The sequence below is a fragment of the Vipera berus genome, assembly GCF_964194415.1.
Source record: "Vipera berus genome assembly, chromosome: 1".
Classification (NCBI taxonomy): domain Eukaryota; kingdom Metazoa; phylum Chordata; class Lepidosauria; order Squamata; family Viperidae; genus Vipera; species Vipera berus.
In genome coordinates this window covers 360,827,206-360,846,443 of record NC_138202.1, presented here as the reverse complement: position 1 = coordinate 360,846,443, position 19,238 = coordinate 360,827,206, and the positions used below count along the sequence as shown (strand labels likewise).

At 49.6% G+C, this 19,238-nt stretch overlaps 1 protein-coding gene across 1 annotated transcript in view; it reads left to right on the top strand.

The window, feature by feature from the left end:
• Nucleotides 1-5,239: 5,239 nt before the first annotated feature.
• Nucleotides 5,240-19,238, top strand: part of TAOK1 (TAO kinase 1) — a 99,127-nt gene continuing 85,128 nt past the window's right edge. The window contains exon 1 of the mRNA XM_081337862.1: nucleotides 5,240-5,465. The gene's annotated coding sequence lies outside the window, so the exon portion shown is untranslated. The remainder of the gene's footprint in view (nucleotides 5,466-19,238) is intronic.

Here is a 19,238-nt window from a genome sequence, read left to right as displayed (position 1 = left end):
TCCTCCCCCTCCCGCGAGGCCCGCCCGGCCCGACTCAAGGGCGCTTCGTCACGCAGCCGGCGGCGGAGAGCGCGCCCCGCCCACGACACGCCCACGACACGCCCACCGCGGACGTGGACAGCAGGCAGGGAGGGAGGGAGGGGAGGAGGCCGGGAGGGAGACTCGCGAGCCTATGCTCCCCGCCGGGCCAGGCCGATGGGCACCACGGTCCTTCTGCTTCCAAGCCCTCCCGCCCTCCCATCCCAGACTCCGGAGCCCCTAGCAGGGAAAGGGGATGATGGGCATGGTAGTCCTTCTTGTCCAGGATGGGATGGGACGGGACTCCCTTGCCCATCAATCTCCCCCAGGAAAGGGAGAGAAATCGATGTGTGCGGCAGTCCACTTCCTCAGGGGGCTCCGGGTTCAAGGCCACTCCCCGTTTTCCAGGCATGGATGGTACTCCTGAGCCCATAGCTCCCCACTGGGAAGAAGAGAGAGGATGATGGGCATTCGGGGGCGCCGTTTCCAAGCCCCCTCCCCGTTTTCCAGGATTGCAGCTCTGCACCAGGAAGAAGAGGGAGGCTGATGGGCATGGCAGTCCTTCTACTTCGCCTCCCATCCCAGACTCCCAAGCCCGTACTCCCCGCCAGGGAGGGGGCTGATGGACGTGGTATTCCTTCAGTGGCGCTGGGTCCAAGATCCCTCCCCCATTCTCCAGGATTGGATGGGATGGGACTCCCATATCCATCGCCCTCCACCAGGAAGGAGAGGGAGGCTGATGGGCATGGCAGTCCTACTTCGGGGATGCTGGGTCTAAAGCCCCCTCCCCATTTTCCAGGGGGACTGTGGGACTCTCACACCCATTTCCCCCCATTGAGTGTGTCACAGAAGGCAGGGGTGTGTGTGTGTCACATAAGAGACAAATATACAGTTAGCCCTTGACTTACCACAACCCAGCCCAAAATTTCCATCGCTGAGCTAGACAGTTCTTAAGTGAGGTTTGCTCCATTTTATGGCCTGTCTTGCCAAAGCTGTTAAGTAAATCAGCGCAGTTGTTAAGTGAGTTGCACGGTTGTTAAGCGAATCTGGTTTCCCCCATTGACTTTGCTTGACGGAAGGTCGCAAAAGAGCCTTGGTGGAGCAGTGGGCTGATGCCTCCCTAAGTAACACCAGCTGCCTGCAATTAGTGCAGGTTCGAGTCCCACCAGGCTCAAGGTTGACTCAGCCTTCCATCCTTCCCAGGTAGGTAAAAGGAGGACCCAGATTGTTGGGGGCAATTAAGCTGACTTTGTAATAATGCCGCTTGGGGTGTGTGTGTGAAGGCCCTAATAAGTAGGCATATACATAGAATGAAGGCTACTGCTAAGCTTGTAAGCCGCCCTGAGTCTTCGGAGAAGGGTGGGATATAAATGTAATTATAAAAAAAAGGAGAACACAGGACCACGAGGACACTGCCATTGTCAGACTAGATGACCTCCAAAGTCACTTCCAACATTATTATTATTATATTATTATTATTATTATTATTAATTATTATTATTATTATTATTATTATTATATTTTTCATTATTATTATTATTATTATTATTATTATTATTATTATTATTATTATTATTATTATTATTATTCAGTTCCCAAGCCTTTGAATTTTGGGATGTTGCAACGGTGGTAAGTGTGAAAAACGGTCTTAAGTCACCTTTGAACAGTCATTAAATGAATTGTTAAGTCGAGGACTAGCTGTGTTCAGCAAAAAGCTTTTGGTTTTCTCTTAAGATTGTGTATGACTTTCTCCTTCGCCACCCAGTTTCCCCCAAATGTTGTATTTCTTTTTCCCTTGCCGCCTTACTCTGCTCTTGGGATTTATTCTGGGTTTGTTTGCATTTTGTTTGCGGAAGAACAGGGTAGAACAACAGCTAATGACCCTCTTTTACCGGTCTACTATGGAGAGCGTCCTCTCGTATAGTATTGTGGTTTAGTATGCTGGTCTGACAGCTGCGGATAGGAAGGCATTACAGAGGGTGGTGAGCACAGCACAAGACATCATGGGCTGTCCCCTGACACCACTGGATGACCTCGCCAGGGCCCGCTGCCTTGGAAGAGTGAGGAAAATTCTCAGGGACAACTCACACCCTGGACGGTATCTATTTACTCTCCTACCATCAGGTAGGAGATACAGGAGTATAGCCAGACGCACCAACAGGGTGAAAAACAGCTTTTATCCGTGGGCTGTTAGGCTTTTAAATGGGACATAATCTCTGTGAACTTATGCAGAATTGACTTGGGAGGCCGGTGTGTGGTGTAGTTGGTTCACATGGTGTGGTAGGATGGAGGGTTTGTTGTCACTGTGTGTTGGGGGGAGAGAGCAGGGGGGGGAGGCTCAGCTAATCTCAATGTACACATGTACTTTGACAATAAAGGTTTATTATTTATTGTTTTGCTGGCGTTTTGTTGGTTCAGGAAAAGAGCGAAAATAAACCCGTCAACCTGTGGACCAGGCTGGATAAGATAAACCGAAGATCTGAGTTTATGCAACTGAAGAACAACAGAAACAGGCCAAATAGATTTAATAAACTATGGTTTACAACGGGCACTTCCCAAATCTTTTACCGATAGAAACGTACTGTTTTCTCAGTTAGTCCTCGCCTTACGACCACAGTGGCGTTGCTAAGGGAGTTGTGCCCCATTTCACGACCTTCCTTGCCACGGTTGTTAAGTGAATCCTTGCAGTTGTTAAATTAGGTAACATGGTTGTTAAGTGAAACTGGCTTCCCCACTGACTTTGCTTGTCAGAAGGTCGCAAAAGGGGATCACAAGACCCCAGGACTCTGCAACCGTCATAAATAGGAATCAGTTGCCAAATGGCTGAATTTTGATCACGTGACCGCGGGGATGCTGCGACAGTCATAAGCGTGAAAAGTGGTCATAAGTTTTCAGTGCTCTTGTAACTTTTCAACGGTCGCTAAACAAATGGCTGTAAGTCGAGGACTACCTGTAACGAAAACATTCTAATCGTAGAATTAAAGTTTAATTCATTTATTTTTTTTCAGTTTTGAGTTCAGCAGGTCTTCTCCCTCTTAAAATGGAAAATATAAAAATCCCAGCTGCGAAAAAGCAAAAAACCCAAGAGGACGGAGGCTGCGTGGCTGAATCCTGCAACCACCATCATCCAATTCCTCCCTCATTGGGGGGCTTTTAAGAAGAGACTAGGCAGCCACCTGTCTGAAATGGGATGGGGTCCCCTGCTTGGTCAGTGGGTTGGACTAGATGACCTCCATGGTCCCTTCCAGCTCCATTCTGATTATTATTATTATTATTGAGAACAATTAACCAGTGGAATAGCTTGTCTTCAGAAGTTGTGAATGCTCCAACACTGGGGGCTTTTAAGAAGAAACTGGACAGCTACCTGTCTGAAATGGTATGGGGGTCTCCTGCTTGGTCAGGGGGTTGGACTAGATAACCTCCAAGGTCCCTTCCAGCTCTGTCATTCTGTTATCTGTCGATCTCTCAAACTTCCTTGGGTAAGAGACACAGTTCTCCTCTGTGGCCAGTAGAGGGCAGCACCGGACAGGTGGAAATCTGTGCAGCAGTTAAAAGTCAGTAAGGTGGCCAAAGGGGATCCCGTTAACCCAGGACGCAACCGTCGTAAATATGAATCAGCTGCCCAAGCATCCCAATTTTGATCAGGTGACCATAGGGATGCTGCAATGGTCATAAGTATGAAAAACGGCGGTACGTCCCTTTTTTCAGAGCCATTGTAACTTTGAACGGTCACAGAGCCTTGGTGGAGCAGTGGGCTAATGCCTCCTTAAGTAACACCAGCTGCCTGCAATTAGTGCAGGTTCGCGTCCCACCAGGCTCAAGGTTGACTCAGCCTTCCATCCTTCCCAGGTAGGTAAAATGAGGACCCAGATTGTTGGGGGCAATTAAGCTGACTTTGTAATAATGCCGCTGGGGGGGGGGGGCGAAAGCCCTAATAAGCAGGCATATACATAGAATGAAGGCTATTGCTAAGCACATTGGTTTGTGCTTTAGATTGTAAGCCGCCCTGAGTCTTCGGAGAAGGGCGGGATATATAAATGGGATTAAAAAAAAGAACTGTTGTCTCCCTCTAACGTGTCTCTGTCATACATCAACACACATTCACACAAACTGATCCTCCCAGGTTCGGCTCTCTTGCTCAGAAGGGTTATGAGTCACTCTCAGATGCTTGTTTAGCATGAATCTGATATTTTTTTTAATTCGTCGCTTTCTCACATTCTTGTAACGGTCCTAATTTTAACTAAGATGATCCAAGAAGGCCTGGAGGCTAAAACGTACGGAAGAATGACTGCGGGATTTGGGTTTGGCTAGTCCAGGGGTAGGCAACCTCGGCTCTTTTATGACTCGTGGACTTCAACTCCCAGAATTCCTGAGCCAGCTATGCTGGCTCAGGAATTCTGGGAATTGAAGTCCACGAGTCATAAAAGAGCGCTGCCTAACCCTGGGCTAGTCTAAAGAAAAGAAGAAATAGGGGAGACATGATAGCAGTGTTCCAGTATTTGAGGGGGGGCTGCCACAGAGGAGAAGGGGTCACATTGTCCCCCAAAGCACCAGAGGGCAGGATGAGAAACAAGGGTTGGAAACTGACCAAAGAGAGAAGCAACCTGGAAATAAGGTGAAACTTCCTGACAGTGAGGACAATTAACCAGTGGGACAGCTTGCCACCAGAATAATACAGAATAATAAGAGTTAAAAGGGGCTTTGGAGGTCTTTTAGTCCGACCCCCCCCGTCAGAATACGGAATAACAATAAAATCTGCTTGCCCCCCCAATTGTCCGTTTTTGGTACGTTCCCTTTCTCACCCCAACGACCCTCTTTCCCTTCCCCCCCACCTATCCCTTTGGTACATTCCACTATCCTTTCTTTCTCTCTCTCTCTCTCTCTCTCTCTCTCTCCCCGCATTCTCAAGTCGCGAACTCGTCCGTCCTCCTTTCGAGGGACGGACAGCGCCTGCGCATCCTCGGGGTGGGGGGGGGAGGAAAAAGAGTGAGAGAGAGAGAGAGGGGAGGAGCCAGAGAGCGCGCGGCCAAAAGCCGGGCGGTGTCGCCGGCAGAGCTCCGCCCCCTCGCCCTCGACGCTCACCCGCACGCACGCCGGAGGCACGCCCCGCCTCCTGTCAGTCACTTCCTCAGTCAGCCCGTCCGTTCCCAGAGCGTCCGCTCTGAGGGAGGCAGGCGGGCGGCGACGATCGCGAGCCCGGCCGAAGTCTCGCGAGAGGACGCGCTGAGGCAGAGGTGGAAGGGCGGGCGGCGGCGGCGGCGGCGGCTCGGGAGGCGGAGGGCGGCGGCGGCGAGGAACGGGGAGCGCGACCCCCTCCCCCGTCTAGCGTTGGGCTGCGGCCGGCCTCCTTCAGCCCCGCCGGGGCCGGACTTCACCGGGCGGGCGCAGGCCGAGCCGGGCCTCGGGGCCTGCGGGGCTCGCGGCGGCAGCACCGGGAGGAGCGCCGGGTGAGTGGGCCGGAGGGGGAGGGGGAGGGGGGGGGAGCGGCGGGGCGGGGCCGGGCCGGGAACGCCCCTCCTGGCCCCCTGTTCCCCAGCTGCGCGGGGAGGGGGGCCCTCCGCGAGCTCCCGTGGGCGTGGCCTCCTGGACGATGCCCCTCCGTGGGCGTGGCCTAATGGACGATGCCCCTCCGTGGGCGTGGCCTAATGGACGATGCCCCTCCGTGGGCGTGGCCTAATGGACGGTGGGGTGTGGGGGGGAAACGTCCCCGTTTATAGTCAGGGGGGGCTTCTGCCTTCCCCGGGGGCAGGGGTCGGCAACCTCGGCTCTTTTATGACTCGTGGACTTCAACTCCCAGAATTCCTGAGCCAGCTACGCTGGCTCAGGAATTCTGGGAGTTGAAGTCCACGAGTCATAAAAGAGCCGAGGTTGCCGACCCCTGCCCGGGGGCTTAAAACCCTTTGGGGGGAGGGGGTGGGCAGCCTCCTCCTCCTCCTCCTGTGGGGGGAGGAGGAGGAGGAGGAGGAGAGATGCTGGCTGGGGGGGGGGAGGCGCACATTTTCCCTAAAAAGAATAAAAGGGATTGAAGTGGCTTTAATGGGGGGGGGGAGAGAAGAGGGAGGGAAGTGGTATGGGGTCTCTCTCTGCTCCTCCTCCTCCTCCTCCCCCCCCCCGGGGGATTGGGGCCTGCTCTTCTCCCAGGAAAAACTTGGAGGCTGGCGGGGGGGGGGGGGGAGATTTGGAATTTGCAAATACCCTGGAGTGCTTGTCACCTTTTGCGGGTCTCTGCTGCTTGTTTCTTGGAGGGGGGGAAAGAAAGGGGGTGCTGTTTCTTGGGGTCTCAGTTGGGTTTATGTGGGTCAGAGGGAGTCATGATGAGTGGTGGGGTCTTGCAGCAATCCTTAGTACAGGCAGTCCTCGCCTTAACGACTGCTCATTTAGTGACCGCTCAAAGTTACAGCGGCGCCGGGGGTGGGTGGGGAAAGGCAGTCGGGAGCGTCTTTCACACTTAACGACCGTTGCAGCATCCCCGTGGGTCACGTGATCAAAATCTCCACGCTGGGCAACTGCTTCCTATTTACGACGGTCGCGTTGTCACCCGATCCCCTTTTGCGGCCTTCCGACAAGGATTCACTTAACGACCGTGTTGCTAACTCAACTGCAGTGACTGGCTTAACAACTGTGGCCAAAAAAAAAAAAAGATTGTAAAATGGGGGCAAAACTCACTTTAAGAAATGTTTCACTTAGCCGCAGAAATTTGGGTTCTCAGTTGCGGTCGTAAGTCGAGGGCTACCTGTACTCGCCTGAGCCTGGGTTCAAATGCTGCTTCAGGGTTGTTTTTTTAAAAAAAGCCAGCAACTTTGGGCGATGGTGGATTAAATGCCCTTGCTTTGACTGGGAAGTCTTTCTATCCTTGGGAAGGCGGCCAGGAAAGGAATGGGGGGGGAGGAAGGGGGGGAAGAGAGGGAGGGGGCATCTGCAACTTGGACCGTGGCAAGAACACTTAGCCATGATGAGACTTTTTTGGGGGGGTGGGTGTCATCCTTTGGGAGACCTGGAGACCTTGGAATACTGGGCTGGTAAGACTTCCCTTGACATGGTGGTCTCCAGGAGTGTCAAACTGAAAACACCCCCCCCATTTCTCAAACTGGGGAGCAAATCTCCAGGGGGTGGGGGCAGAGGTGAGGCTTGGTTGCGTAGGGGATTATTTCACAGTTGCACAGAGAGGAAAAAAACCCCACACCACCAGGTAATCAGCAGGACTGTTAAGGCCTAGTAGCGTTATTGCAGGGAAAAAGTACGCTGAGGATTTGGGGGGGGGGGGGAGGAAGAGACCTCCTGTTTCTTCCCCCCCCCTCCTTATTCTCTGCAGTAGTGAAGAAGGCCACTGTGTCTCGCTGCACATTAAAAGCCGTGGAAATCATGTGGGCCTGTGTGGTGGTACCCTCGCTGGTCCCTCTTCCTTTGCTAATGCAAAGGTTACTCACTTCCCTCTACGTTTAATCAATGGCTGGTTTCGTCAGTCTGACATCTTTCTCTCTGCGACCTGTGATATTGGGGGGGGGGGAAGGCGTGGGAAGCTTTCCTCAGGCCTCACTCGGTCTGATTATATCCCTCTGCAAGATTGCAAAAAAAAAAAAAAGGCAAACGTCATCTCAGTGGCTTTCTTGACCTAAGGAGGGGGGGGGAAAAAAAAAAGGATGCTACCTTTATTTTCCTACAGCCTATATTTTGCCGGCACGAGTTCTGCTTTTCCTCCCCCCCCCCCTCCTCGTTGCAACAGAGAGAACGATGTTGGGCCCGCAACATTTTGCTTAGAAGCTGCTTCGTTTGCAAGGGATTTTATTTATTTATTTTTCGGTCTTGAAAAAGGAGAGGTTGAAGGCAGTTTCGGGATAACCGTGACAAATAATTATCTTTTGCAATCTGGCCTTCCGTGTTTGTTATGACAAGGGAAAAAAGAAGAAGAAAAAAAAAGTCAGAAAATACGGTCGGTGATTACACACCGCATTTTGTTGACCTCTCGGGCAAAGGGTGTGGTACAAGGAACTGGGTACAATTTAAAATGGCATTCTTGGGCGCGCTGTCCTCATTGGAGCAGGCCGTGGTTTGGGTTAAGGTCTTAAGTGGGGGAGCGTGGCAGCCCTCCAGATGTTGCCGAACAATTTTTCAAGTGTTTCTCAGGGTTGGCATTGTGGTTGGCTGGGAATTGTGGTGCGACAACACCAGGGCCGCAAATTCCTTATCCCTGCTTGCCTTTCAGTGCTGTCTGGAGCGGAGTTTCCCAACCTTGGCCATTTTAAGAGGTGTGGACTTTGGCTGGGGAATTCTGGGAGTTGAAGTCCACACCTCTTAAAATGGCCAAGGTTGGGAAACCCTGCTCTACAGTCTAGGAACAAGGAAGCATTTATCTTCCCTTTATCAGAGTAGATCATCTTTGACTAATTGACCTTTTCAAAGTCTGATCTGATCTTAAACTGTGCAGACTGACTTCAGTGTTGGCTAAATTCACCACTGTTCTCCCACCTTAGACGTTTTATTGATTGTATTTACGGTATGCTGTGTGTCATCCTCCTTTGAACTGTGGAGACTTTCACCTTGGAAAGTTGTAGAGAAGGTGATTCCCAAACCCTAGATATTTTAGACCAGGGCTTTTTAACCAGTGGTACGGGTACCACCTGTGGTATATTGGCACCTGGCAGGTGGTACGTGACCATCCTAGAAAAGTAGTGGGGGAGGGGAATGAGCTGAACCAGTGGCAGCACCGCACAAGCCTGAGCGAGAGACGGGTGGAGCTGCAGGGCTGTCGGGGCTCAGCAGAAGCGCCAGGATCAGCAGTTCTTCGGGGCTGTCAGGGCTCAGTGGAAGCGCCAGGATTAGCGCCAGGCTCTACTGGAGCTCGGCGCTGATCCTGGCGCTTCCGCTGAGCCCAGAAGAAGCGCCGATCAGCTGGAATGTTGCAGCATCTCCAGGGTCTCGTGATTTACATTCAGATGCTTGGCATTTACATTCAGATGATTCATATTTATGACGGTCACAGTGTCCCAGGGTGATGTGAAGTGACCAAAACTTGCTGCAACCACCCAGCAGACCGGGGGGGGGGGATAAAAAGCAAACACCTCCTACCCCTCCCACGCTGCCAATCCTCAACAGAAATGCTCACAACAATGAAAACCTCGGACCGGAGGAAGAGCGCCACCGGGCGGGCAGCCAGGGGTCTTGCTGGGCTGTAACTTCGAACAGTCACTAAGCGAACTGTTGTAAGTCAAGGACTACCTGTACTTCATCACTTTTTTCCTTTTTTTGTCATCAAGTTTTTGACACCTTGCTAGGCGACTGGTGGTCCTCGGATGTTGCCATATCCTAAAAGCGGCACAGTGGGTGAAAAGGTTGAAAAGCCCTGTTTTAGACAGCTGCACCTTTGATTCTCTGCTAATCGTCGGGTCTGCCAACAGCCAGGAAGGCCTGGTGGTTAGAGGTTCTGTTCCCTTCTTTAAGAAGAATTGTTTTTAAGAAGAGACTGGACAATCACTTGTCTGAAATGGCCTAGGAACTCCTGCCTTAGCAGGGGGTTGGACTAGAAGACCTCCAAGGTCCCTTCCAGCGCTATTCTGATTCTTTTGACCCTCTTGGCTGATGTACCCCGATGGGCTTAAAATCTCCAAACAAGATAAGCTGGTCAAGCAGAAATGCTCTTGGGTTGCCTGTGAAGTTGGAACACCAGAAAAAATTATTTTGTTGGCGTCCTCCCTGGCTGTAGGGAGCTGTAGGGCAGGGGTCTTCCCACTTGGCCCTTTATGACTTGTGGACTTCAACTCCCACAATTCCTCAGCCAGCGTGCCTGGCTGAGGAATTGTGGGAGTTAAAGTCCACAAGCGGGGGGTCTTCCAACTTGGCCCTTTGGTGACTTGTGGACTTCAACTCCCAGAATTCCTCAGCCAGTCATAAGTCCACAAGTCATCAAAGGGCCAAGTTGGAAGACCCCTGCTGTAGGGTAAGGATCAATTCAGGCCTTATAGTATCGATACAGGCCTTATAGTATCGATACAGGCCTTATAGTATCAATTTACAACCACTTAATGACCAAAGTTACAACGGTGCTGTGAAAAGGGACTTAGGACCGTTGTAGCATCCCTGTGGTCATGTGATCGAAATTCAGACCCTTGGCAACTGACTCCTATTTATGACGGTCGCGTTGTTCTTGGGTCACGTGATCCCCCTTTTGCACCCTTCCGACAAGCAAAATCGATGGGGGATGCCGGATTCACTCTAGCAACCCTATTACTGACTGAACCCACTGCAGCGATTCACTTAACAACTGTGGCAGGAAGTCGTAAAACGGGGTGAAACTCACGCAACCAACGTCTCGCCTAAGAACAGAAATTTTGGGCCCGGTTGTCGTAAGCCGAGGCCTACCTGGAATTGAAGATTAAAAAAATTAAAAAATTAAAATGGGGCCAACATTCATTTAGCAACCGTCTCGCTTAGCCACGGAAATGTGGGTGTCAGTTGTGTTTGTAAGTCGAGGGCTGTCTGTATGCTAAGATCAGCAATTGTACATCACTACTCCAGGCTGGGCTGGGCGTCAGTGAGGGCCCTGATCCCGCCTTCTGGAGACTTTGGGGGTCTGTCTCGGAAGTAACAAGGGGGGAGTAAAATACCCTAATGAAGGAAGTGGCAACACAGGCAAACAAGCAGCCTAATCAAGGAACTACGAAGACCCCTCCCATCAACACACCCAAGTCGGCACCCAGAGAGCCACATTCCACAGGCACTATAAATACCACACACACAGCAGCACATGGGCCCCAGTACGGGTCCGAAAGCTCGGAAAACAAAGTCTCTGGTCCCAGTGACCAACCCAGATTGGATCCTGCAACTGATCGGGCAAGCCACTAATGATGCTACCCAGTTGGGTCATGAAACGTCTGCAAGAAAACAGCCAAGCTCGGAGAGCATCAAGGACCCCACAGTCTTCCTCTTCCTCCTCCCTTCTAGCACTCATGATGCTACCCAGTTGGGTCATGAAACGTCTGCAAGAAAACGGCCAAGCTCAGAGAGGACCAAGGACCCCACAGTCCTCCTCCTCTTCTTCCTCCTCCTCCTCCTCCTCCTCCCTTCTAGCACTGATGATGTTCCCTAGTTGGGTCACGAAAGGTCTGCAAGAAAACCACCAAGCTCAGAGGGCACCAAGGACCCCACAGTCCTCCTCCTCCTCCTCCTCCTCCTCCTCCTCCTCCAACCCCCCTCCCTTCTAGCACTGATGATGTTCCCTAGTTGGGTCATGAAAGGTCTGCAAGAAAACCACCAAGCTCAGAGGGCACCAAGGACCCCACAGTCCTCCTCCTCCTCCTCCTCCTCCCTTCTAGCACTGATGATGTTCCCTAGCTGGGTCATGAAACATCTGCAAGAAAACAGCCCAGCTCAGAGGACACTGAGGGCCCCGAGACAGAGGTCCCTCACAACCTTTTGGGAATTGGGAAACCTTAAACCTCTTGCTAGATTCACAGATAAGGCATCTCATATCTGAAGGGGTCCTTTGGCCATCCCTGACTCGGGTGCCATGCCCTCTTAGTTTCAAGTACGTACTGCAGTGTGCTTTGTATTGGGATACTCCTTGGAAGCTGCAGTTAATGCCTAAGGCGGTACAGATAGTCCTCGGCTTACGGCCATAATTGAACCCAAAGTTCCTGCTGCTAAGTGAGACATTTGTTTTGGCAACTTTTCTTGCCGCAGTTGTTAAGCGAATCACTGCAGTTGCTCGTGGTTAAGTGAATCTGGCTTCCCCCATTGACTTTGCACCTCAGAAGGTCCCATGGCCCCGGGACACTGTGCGGCCATCATAAATACGGGTCAGGTTGCCAAAAGCGTCTGAATTTTGATCACCTGACCCTGGGGACGCTGCAACGGCCGTAAGTGTGAAAAACGGCCACGTCGCTTTTTTCCGGTGCCGTTGTAACCTTGAACGGTCACTAAACAGACTGTTTACCTGTAGCTCCTTAGCTGTCCGGTGAGACGTTGTGAGCATCGTACTTGCCTTTCGGTAACTCCGGAAAAAATTCAAAATACCGGTCAGAATGCCTGAAGTCTTTTAGGGCTTAATACCTGAATGATGCTACTTGGTAGAACAGCCCAAAGGAGGAGGGGACAATGAGTTCTACCTCCAGAGTTTAAACTTTATAAGGCCTTGCTTGGTAGGGCCCCCCTTGGCATACGGCACCCAGTTTTTGGTCAACACGGTGCGAAAAAAGATGTTGAGACTCTGGAAAGAGTGCAGAGAAGAACAACAAAGAGGATCAGGGGACCGGAGGCTAAAACATACCAGGAACGGCGGCTGGAATTGGGGATGTCTAGTCTAATGAAGAGAAGGACTAGGGGTGATAGCAGTCTACCAGTATCTCAGGGGCTGCCCCAAAGAAGAGGGAGTCAAGCTATTCTCTAAAGTGCCTGAAGGCGGGGCAAGAAGCAACGGATGGAAACTCACCAAAGAGAGAAGCAACCTGGAACTAAGGAGAAACTTCTTGACAGTTAGAACAATTAACCAGTGGAACTCCTTGCTTCCAGAAGCTGCGAATGCTCCAAAAACTGGAAGTTTTTAAGAAGAGACCGGACAGCCATTTGTCTGAAATGGTATAGATTTCCTGCCTGAGCAGAGGGTTAGACTAGAAGACCTCTAAGGTCTCTTCCAATTCTGTTGTCCTGTCCTATCCTATCCTATCCTATCCTATCCTATCCTATCCTATCCTATCCTATCCTATCCTATCCTATCCTATCCTATCCTATCCTTCTGTTGTGTTCTGTTCATGTTCTATTTATCCTATCCTATCTTTGGAAGGGTCTTGGTGACCAAACTTGAGACTTGAGAGGGCAACACTGAAGTTAGCTAGAGTGGGACAGATCTATTGTGTTGTTTTGTAAGTTTTGGGATTCTTTGGAAGTCAGTACTGTCTTGAATAAATAAGCAAAAAAAAAAAACCCCAAACAAAAACAGAGCACCTTTAACACACTTCTTGTAAGGGCAATCCTCAATTTATGCACAATAGGGACCGGAATTTTCATTGCTAAACAAGGGCGGGTTCCTGAGTGAGCCCCACTGGATTTTACAACCTTTATCGCCGCCGTTGCTAAGCCAATCGCTGCAGTTGTTAAGTGAAGCAAGTGATCATTAAGCGAATCCCACTTCCTCCTTCACCCCCACCCCCACTCCTCCGGTGACTTTGCTTATCGGAAGCCCACTGGGAAGGTTGCAGGTGGTGGTCACATGACCTCGGGATGGGCCCACCGTGGTAAATACATACCGGTTGACAGGCGTCTGAATTTTGATCCCCTAACTGGTCAGGATGGTCCAGCGGTTGTAAGTGCGAGGACCAAATGAGTTGAGTACTATCTGCCTTTGCACAAGCAGGAAATCAGGTGCGGTGTGTTTTGTAACTGAGGGTCTGCTGGTCGTCACTGTGTTCCCCCCCCTCCCCTTTCTCACAATAGCCTGTTATTTCTTTGTGCATGCTGCAACCTTCATGTTTTTTGCAGCTGCCTAGAAGAAGCCAGTCCTTCCAAGTTAAATTCTTTGCCGTTTCATCTTACTGCTAACCGTCATTTCTCCTTGCTGAAAATAAAGTTGTCTTACCCCGACAGTGAACGCCTCTCAAAACTAAACATTTGGTCGTTTTCGGACACGCCAGGTGTTCATCCAGGCAGCAATTAACATCGGGTCATGAGTTTTATCCACCATTTTATTAAAAGGAACTGGGTACGTGTCCAAGGCTTAAGCCGATAGCGGCCAAAATCCCAGTTTACGTTAAAAGTCCATGAAATCATTTTTGCACTTCATAGTCAGATAAGTAATACAGACTTGACGGGAGGGGTTAGAATGACTTCCAAGTTGCCCAACGTCGGACTTTGGAAAGTATTTTGCAGTAAAAATAAAACTACACTTCCCTCTTATCTCTTCACATCTTCTGTTCTTGCAAATTATCTTTTGCTTCCACCAGTGCAGTAGTCCTTGACTTACGACAACCATATTTTAGCCCAGGGGTAGGCAACCTTGGTTCTTTTATGACTCGTGGACTTCAACTCCCAGAATTCCCCAGCCAGCGCAGCTGGCTCGGGAATTCTGGGAGTTAAAAGTCCACGAGTCATAAAAGAGCCAAGGTTGCCTACCCTTGTTCTAGCCCAACCTTTCTGCTGTTAAACGAGATATTTGCTAAGTGAGGCTTTGCCCCATTTTACGAGCTTTCCTGCCACGGTTGTTAAATGAATCACTGGGGGTTGATAAGTTGGTAACCTGTTTGTTAAGTGAACCTGACTTTGCTTGTCAAAAGGTTGCGAAAGCAGATCTCGTGAGCCTGGGACACAGCAACGGTCATAAGTATAAACCAGTTGCCAAGCATCTGAGTTTTGCTCACAGGATCATGGGGATGCTGCAAAGGTCGTAATTCAAAATGTGAAAATTCAGTGCCGTTGTAACTCTGAATGGTGACTAAACAACCTGTTGTAAGTTGAGGACTACCTGTATAGACCGAAGGGCTTCAATTCATTCCACAAACATGTAGGCTTTGTGGCTTAGGCCTGGATAGCTACGAAACCTCTTCGATCAGAATAGATTCCATCAGCGCAGAGCTGGAAGGGACCTTGTTGTTGTTGTTGTTGTTGCGAAGTCGTGTCCGACCCATCGCAACCCTATGGACAACGTTCCTCCAGGCCTTCCTGTCCTCTACCATCTTCTGGAGTCCATTTAGGCTCAGGCCTCCTGCTTCAGTGACTCCATCCAGCCACCTCCTTCTCTGTCGTCCCCTTCTTCTCTCGCCCTCCACCTTTCCCAGCATGAGGCTCTTCTCCAGTGAGTCCTTCCTTCTTCTCATGAGGTGGCCAAAGGATTTGAGTTTCAGCTTCAGGATCTGGCCTTCTAAAGAGCAGTCAGGGTTGATCTCCTCTAGGACCGACCGGTTTGATCGCCTTGCAGTCCAAGGGACTCGCAGGAGTCTTCTCCAGCACCAGAGTTCAAAGGCCTCAATTCTTTGGCGCTCGGCCTTTCTTATGGTCCAACTTTCACAGCCATACATTGCAACTGGGAAGACCATAGCCTTGACTATACGCACTTTTGTTGACAGGGTGACGTCTCTGCTTTTTAGTGTGCTGTCTAGATTTGCCATGGCTTTCCTCCCCAGGAGCAAGCGTCTTTTAATTTCTTGGCTACAGTCCCCATCTGCGGTGATCTTGGAGCCCAGGAAAATAAAATCTGTCACTACCTCCAGGGACCTTGGAGGTCTTCTAATCCAGCCCCCTGCTCAAGCAGCAGACCCTAGACCATTTCAAACACATGGCTGTCCAGTCTCTTCTTAAAAGCCTCCAGTGATGGAGCACCCACAACTTCAGGAGGCCAGGAGTTCCGCTGGTTAATTGCTCTCACTGCTAGGAGGTTTCTCCTGAATTCCAGGTTGTTTCTCTCCTCGGTTGGTCTCCATCCCTTGCTTCTTCTCCTTTTCTTCAGGTGCTTTGGAGAATAGGTTGACCACCCCCCCACTCTTTGGGGCAGCCCCTGACATATTGGAACGCTGCTGTCATGTCACCCCTAGTCCTTCTTTTCTCTAGACTGGCCATACCCAATTCCTGCCCCCGTTCTTCATATGTTTTAGTCTCCAGGCCTTCAATCATCTTAGTTGCTCTTCTTTGCATTTTTTCCAAAGTCTCCACATCTTTTTTGGAATGTGGTGACCCAAACTGGATGCATCATTCCCGGCGTGGGCTTACTAAGGCTTTTAACAAAACGGTACTAATACTTCTCGTGAGTTTGGTTCTGTGTCTCTGTTTATACAACCAAGCTTTCCCCCCCCCCTTCTGTCTTGTTGGTCCTGTCTGGCTGGTAAGATCTGGCCCTCCGGGGTCCCATCCACCCAGCGGTGTCATCTTGTGGGCCTGTGGGCTTTCTCTGTGGCTGCACCTGCCTCTGTGGCTGCACCTGCTGTAGGGAATCACATCTGCCCAGGAGTTGTTGCAACCACACCTCTGTTGTACTTTGACAATTCTTTAAAGACCTGTTTCTTGTTGCCTACAGAGTAGGGCAGCTGGGTTCTCATCCGCTCTCCATCGACGGAGGCGGGTCTGGTCCTTGATTTACAACCGTTCGCTCAGCGACTTTCCCAAGTTACAACAGCACAAAAGCGACTTGTGACGGGGCCTCACACTTACGACCATTGCAGCATCTTGAGAGCGATGTGATCAGAATTGGGGTGCTGGAGAACTGGCATGTATTTACAAGGTTTCAGCGTCCCAGGGCCACGGGGTCACTGATTGCGCCCTTCCCAGCCAGCGAGCAAACTCAGTGGGGGGAAACCTGACTTGCTGAACGACAACATGATTCACTTAACAACTGTAGTGTTTTGCTTACCTGTGGCAAAAGTCAAAAAATCCGGCGCAAGTCACTTAACAGCCACCTCTTTTACCCACTGAAATTCTAGTCCTAATTGTTTTCATAAGTCAGGGGTTTTCCAACTTGGCCCTTTTACGACTTGTAGACTTCAACTCCCAGAATTCCTCAGCCAGGATGCTTTAAGACAGGGGTCTTCCAACTTGGCACTTTTATGGCTTGTGGACATCAACTCCAGGGGTCTTCCAACTTGGCCCTCTTATGACTGGTGGACTTCTACTCCCAGAATTCCTCAGCCATGATGCTTTAAGACGGGTGTTCCAACTTGGCCCTTTTATGGCTTGTGGACTTCAACTCCCAGAATTCCTCAGCCAGGACGATTTAAGACAGGGGTCTTCCAACTTGCCCCTTTGATGACTGGTGGACTTCAACTCCCAGAATTCCTCAGCCAGGATGCTTTAAGACAGGGGTCTTCCAACTTGGCCCTTTGATGACTGGTGGACTTCAACTCCCAGAATTCCTCAGCCAGGATGCTTTAAGACAGGGGTCTTCCAACTTGGCCCTTTGATGACTGGTGGACTTCAACTCCCAGAATTCCTCAGCCAGGATGCTTTAAGAAAGGGGTCTTCAAACTTGACCACTTTAAGACTTGTGGACTTCAACTCCCAGAGTTCCTCAGCCAGCCACGCGTGGGAGTTGAAGTCCACAAGTCATAAAAGGGCCAAGTTTGAAGACCCGTGTCATAAGCTGAGGTTTAGGGTTAAGTAATCTGTCATTTATTGTTCTTAGATTTCATTTTGTTTTCACCCCTCTGTACAGGTAGTCCTCAAGTTACGACCACAATGGAGGCCAAGATTTCTGTTCTTAAGCAAGTTAAGTGAGTTTTTTTGCCCCGCTTTACGACCTCTCTTGCCACATTTGTTAAGCAAATCGCTGCAGTCATTTAAGTTAGTAACATGGTCGTTAAGTGAATCCGGCTTCCCCCATTGACTTTGCTTGTCAGAAGGTGAACATGTGTCCTTGGGACACTGCAACCGTCATAAATATGAGTCGGTGGCCAAGCGTCCGAATTTTGATTACGTCATTAAATCAAAGGATATATGTTGAGGAATTACCTGTGCTATGTTTTTATTATTTGGTAGAGGTGGTGCTTTTAACCCCAACATTTCAGTTGTCTAGCTCTGTTTTGGGGATTGAGGCATAGTACATAATTGTGTGTAGGGTTTATTTGCATCCACACACTTAATAATAATAATGTTGGAAGGGACCTTGGAGGTCATCTAGTCCAACCCTCGCTCAGGCAGGAAACCTTATATCATTTCAGACAAATGGCTGTCCAGTCTCTTCTTGAAAACCTCCAGTGTTGGAGCCTTCACAGCTTCTGGAGGCAGGTTGTTAATAATAATAATAATAATAATAGAGTTGGAAGGGACCTTGGAGGTCATCTAGTCCAACCCCTCGCTCAGGCAGAAAACCCTATATCATTTCAGACAAATGGCTGTCCCGTCTCTTCTTGAAAACCTCCAGTGTTGGAGCCTTCACAGCTTCTGGAGGCAGGTTGTTAATAATAATAATAATAATAATAATAATAATAATAATAATAATAATAATAATAATAATAATAATAATAATAATAATAATAATAGAGTTGGAAGGGACCTTGGAGGTCATCTAGTCCAACCCCTCGCTCAGGCAGAAAACCCTATATCATTTCAGACAAATGGCTGTCCCGTCTCTTCTTAAAAACTTCCAGTGTTGGAGCCTTCACAGCTTCTGGAGGCAGGTTGTTAATAATAATAATAATAATAATAATAATAGAGTTGGAAGGGACCTTGGAGGTCATCTAGTCCAACCCCTCGCTCAGGCAGAAAACCCTGTATCATTTCAGACAAATGGTTGTCCAGTCTCTTCTTAGAAACTTCCAGTGTTGGAGCATTCACAGCTTCTGGAGGCAGGTTGTTCCACTGGTTAGTTGTTCTCACTGTCAGGAAGTTTCTCCTTAGTTCCAGGTTGCTTCTCTCCTTGATTTAGTGTCCATCCGTTGCTTCTTGTCCTGCCTTCAGGGGCTTTGGAGAAGAGCTTGACTCCCTCTTCTCTGTATGATTACCCATAGTCCTTGACTTACAACTGTTCATTTGTCTGACCTTGCAGAGGCCGTGAAAAAAGGGACCCTCTTTCATGCTTACAACCGTTGCGTGTGTCACGTGATCAAAATTCAAAGGATTGCCAACTGGCTCCTATTTATGACAGTACCGAGGTCAGGCGATCTCCTTTTGCGACTGTCGGAACAAGCAAAGTTGCCGGGGGGGACGCCACACTCTGTGGTCCTGAAGAACTGCAGCGATTCGCTTATCAACTCTGGCGGGAAAGGTCATAAAATGCGGCAAAACTCATTTAACGAATGTCTCGCTTAGCCACATAAATTTGGGCCTCAATTGTCGTAGGTTGAGGACTTCCTGTGTGATGAAGTGGGAAAGACTATCCAGAACACACAGCGGGCCTTCTTTAAATGGGATAAAAGGAGTCCGGGCGAGAATCTTCTCTCTCTCTCTCTCTGAAAGTTTACGAAAAACAATGAATCCTCTGAAATTGTGACAAAACCACTTTTTTTCCCCAGCTGGCCCTACTTTGGCAACTCTCAAGGTTGGGAATATAAGGGCTTTGTTGAGTTGGCACGAAGAATGAGGCATTTTATCCCATTTGTTCAGAGTTAAGTTATAAGCTTATAAAATGGCCTTTAAACCTTCTTAACAGTTTAGCGAGGCTCTTGCATATCATCTTGAATCGGATAAGTTTTTTTAAAGGAAGTGGATCTTTAGATTCAGCCTTAGATCATTGTGAGTCACTCAAAATCCAGTGTATAGAATAGGAATGTTTTTCTGTTCAGGTTTTGCCTCTTTGTCTAGATCAGGGG